Source organism: Callithrix jacchus, chromosome 15, assembly GCF_049354715.1.
Source record: "Callithrix jacchus isolate 240 chromosome 15, calJac240_pri, whole genome shotgun sequence".
NCBI classification, from domain to species: domain Eukaryota; kingdom Metazoa; phylum Chordata; class Mammalia; order Primates; family Cebidae; genus Callithrix; species Callithrix jacchus.
The window spans coordinates 30208927-30213168 of NC_133516.1; the positions used below are offsets into that span (position 1 = coordinate 30208927).

The 4242-nt window shown below is 47.5% G+C and overlaps 1 pseudogene; it reads right to left on the reverse strand.

The window, feature by feature from the left end:
- Positions 1-217: 217 nt before the first annotated feature.
- LOC144579625 (serine/threonine-protein kinase VRK1 pseudogene) lies at positions 218-3872 on the reverse strand (annotated as a pseudogene).
- Positions 3873-4242: the final 370 nt, after the last annotated feature.

The following is a 4242-nucleotide window of genomic DNA, read 5'->3' on the forward strand; positions in this document are numbered from 1 at the left end:
CACCTCGCAAGACTCACATGAAAACAAAACACTTCAAATAGAAAAGAAGAAAAAATCAACTTTGGGAGACCAAGGTGGGTGGATCACCTGAGGTCAGGAGTTCAAGACCAGCCTGGCCATCATGGTGAAACCCCATCTTAAAAAAAAAGAAAAAGAAAAGAAGAAAAAATCAAAAGAAACAACAAAAAAAAAAAAAAAAAAGAAAAGAAAAGCTGGTTCACAGCATCTGAATGACTTCTGGGCTCTCTTTCTGGTTCTTGAACAGGTGGGTCTGTGTGGGCTCCTCTGTCTGTGTACTTGAGCATTCCATATCTTCAACACCACATTCTTTGCTTTCTTCAATTTCTTTCTTTCGCTTTGTTACCGTTTTTGCTTTCAAACTTCCATTCTCCACAACACTGAGGTCCAATTTGCTATCATCCTTACTTCCTATAGCTTTTAGTCCTTGCAAAAGAATATTGCATATATTTTGATAAAGAGTATTTACAGTGTAGTCTAGTAATTTCACTGTTTCCATGTATTTGGCAATTTCACCTGGCTTGTTTTTCTCAGGAAAACATTTGTCCATCAAACTCGCAATATTTTCTCTATATCTAATTTTGGATTCTGTAACATATTTAGGATCTTTCAAATTATCCTCCCACGGAAGATGGCCAGTAAGCCACTGGTTCATGCAATAACCAAGTATTTCCAAATCACCACGTCTTGATGGGGCCACGCCATTGTGTGCATCAATGCTTGTGGATTCAATAGTGCCATCGTGACATCTTTTGGGGTCTTGTTTGTATTCTTTATTAACTCCTTCTGGGCAGTACTGATAAGCAAGGCCATAATCTACCAAGTATACCCGGTCAGGATTCTTGTAGCTCAGAAGAAGATTTGAGGCCTTGATACCTCCATGCACATACTCATGCTTGTGAATATACTCCAGAATATCCAGACTTCTTAAGCTTAGCTGCAGGACAGTTTTCTGAGAAAAGCTTTTGGCATTTGCCTCATATATTTTCTGAAGCTCACTCTCAAAGTGATCCATTATCATAAACCTGTAACTTTTTCCATTTTTGTCATGTAGACCAAACCCCCAATACTTAGGAACACCCAGGTACTTCAGCTTATGGGTATGAATCCATTTCTGGTTTTGCAGCTTGTTGGTAGAACTTTAATTCAGTAAAAAGAGGTCCATTGTCACTGGGTTCCACTTTTACAACACAAGGTGCATCAGTTCCAACTGACCCTGAAGAATTCATATCAGCAAGATATATACATACAAAGCCTCCTTGGCCAACGGGTAATCCTACTTTCCATTCCTTTTTTGCCATGTTAGTTATTCTCTCCCCAACTGCAAATTGTTCTGCAAGATGTCTCTTTGCAGGGCCCTGTCTTCCAGCTTGAGTTGCTTTTTTTACATGAGGCATTTTCTCCCAAGCCACAGACCCATTGTCTTCTGCCCAGTACGAACTTCCCACTGCTTTCGCCTGGATTAATTCTACTTCTTTTCCCATTAGAAAGATGCCCTCATTGGCCAGACATGGTGGCTCATGCCTGTAATCCTAGCATGTTGGGAGACCAAGGTGGGTGGATTACTTGAGGACAGGAGTTCAAGACCAGCCTGGCTAATACAAAATTAGCCAGGCGTGGTGGTGCATGCCTGTAGTCCCAGCTACAGGTGACTGAGGTAGGAGGATTGCTTAAGCCCAGGAGACAGGGGTTGCAGTGAGCCAAGATTGTGCCATTGCACTCCAGCCTGGGTGACAGAGCAAGACTCTGCCTCAAAAAACAGACAAGCAACAGCAACAACAAAAAGCACGATGCCCTCATGAACATACTAAACCATGTCACTTGGTGCACATATATACTGGAGTTTCTCTAGTATCTGGAGTGGAATTGTTGGGATATAGGCAGAGGTGAATTTATCATGAGGCTAATAAGCTAATTTACTGTTCATAATGTTATATTCCTTTTGTCAAAGAGAACTCCCCTCCAATTGTATAAATTCAGGTCCTGGAATACCTGGATTTGCCCCCCATCATTGTTTATGCCCATGTTGAACAGGATAGTGCAACTGTGGAAAATTCAAACAGCTTCTGTGCAGGAAATTGGAAGAATGGTGTTGGAAGGACTGGAGGAACGAAAGGGTGAAGGGGATTTTACATAGCAGTTAGGAAGCTCGTACCTCCCCTGGCTTGGAGTGCTGTCCTCTGCATTGAAGGGGGCTAAAGAAGCCTGTAAACTAAATCTTCCAGACTGCTTTTCTAGTGGGCTTCCAGTGCAGCTCTGTCAGGGAGACACTGGCAGGAGAGTGGAAGGCAGGAAGAAGTAATTATTCTCCTCATGATCACTCCCCTGGCAGGGTTAGCATCAGTAGTGAGTGAATTTGGGCTGTAGCAGGCAGCAACAGTCTCAGCAGAGGCAGCAGGGGTGAGTGCAGGTGCCTGCGTTCCAACAGCCAGGAGGGCAGCCACACCTCCCATGGCTCTGCAGTTCCCATAGCTCCCTCTGTCTACAGTCCTCTCACACCCTCGGTTCACCAGAATAATTCAGCTCTGTTTTGATCGACAGGCCTTCATCATATGCATTTTCTTTCCATAAGCTCCATTTCCTTCCGTCCCTAGCAGGAATCTATGAACTACCCTTGAACTCAGAGCTGTGTGGCAAGCACCCTCAGCATCTTCATCTTGTTGACCTCCTGGGAATGGCACCTTCTTTACAGCTTCCTGTCCTGGATGCATCCTTCAGCCCCATTTCTCTTCCTGGTGCTGGTGACCCTCACTACTAGAAAACCGCAAGCCAGCCCCAGTCCGCACACTGCTGTGTGGACACCATGGCTCCCTGCGCCTCCCTGTCTCTCAGTTGATGAGTTGCTGCCTCATCAACAGGTGTTGTCTGACACCTCTATCATCTATGTCAAGAGGTTTTTGTTTGTTTGTTTTGTTTTGTTAATAATAGAGATGTGGGCCAGGTGTGGTGGCTCATGCCTGTAATTCCAGCACTTGAGGAGGCTGAAGAGGGCGGATCACTTGAGGTCAGGAATTCAAAACCAGCCTGGCCAACATGATGAAACCCTGTGTCTATCAAAGATACAAAAATTAGCCAGGCGTGGTGGCGTGCAGCTGTAGTCCCAGGTACTCGAGAGGCTGAGACACAAGAATTGCTTGAACCCAGGGATCGGAGGTTGCAGTGAGCCGAGATCACATTACTGCACTCCAGCCTGGGCAACAAAGCGAGACTCCATCTCAAAATAATAATAATAATAACAGTGATGGGTTTTGCCGTGTTGCCCAGGCTGGTCTCAAATTGGGCTCAAGCGATCCTCCCATCTCATCCTCCCAAAGTGTTGAGATTACAGGTGTGAGCCACCATGCCCAGCCTAGAAAGTTTTCATACCACGGAGTTGAAAGATAGGCTGTTGACAAAAGAAAAAAGGGGGAAGCAGGCTTGGTTCATCTCTAGCATACCCACCAGAGGGCAGCAGACACCGGCTAAAGCTCTGAGGGCTGGTTAAACAGTTGCAATGGCCAGCCATGTGGGCAGAACCCACCGCGGACAGTCCTCAGAGGTAGGAATTAGCTCCTCTCTCTGGAGCCCCGCAATGGTCCTCATTGGCTCTCCTGCTCCAAGCTGTCCTGATCTAAGGAATGTCCCCACTGCCCTCATCCCTTCACAGCTCCCCTCCAGATCATATTGCAGGCCAGAGTCCTCATGGTGGCCTCGCAGCCCTGGCTGCTTGAAATTCTCACCCACTGCCCACTCACTGCGGCACTGCCAGCCTCCGGCTATTACTCCGGGCCTCAGACACAGCCACACTCAGGGGTCATATGCTTGTTCCCTCTGTCTATGAGCTTGTCCCTCAGGTGTCTGCAGAGCACACTTCCTGGAACTCCTTCAGGCCACCTCTGAGCACACCCCTCCAGTAGACACAGGTAGCACCACCACACCCCTTCCAGCGGGACCTGGGGAGCAGCAGCCACCAGACACCCTCCAGCTCTCTGCTCCTGCAGAGCCCAGCGTGGCCGCACACAGCCTCACCCAAGGTCACACCCTGCTTAGGGCAGCCTGCATCTGGTGACTGAGCAAAGCGGGGACTGTAAGGAACTTACCGTTTCCGTCTCATGTGGGACTCTGTTCAACTGTACTCGCTCCAGAACTTCTCCAAGACTTTGCTGGGCGTCCATCACCGTTCAAGTTCTCCCTCTGCCCAGTCCTGCTTCCACCTGCTCCCTTCCACAGTTGTTGGCCCCACAT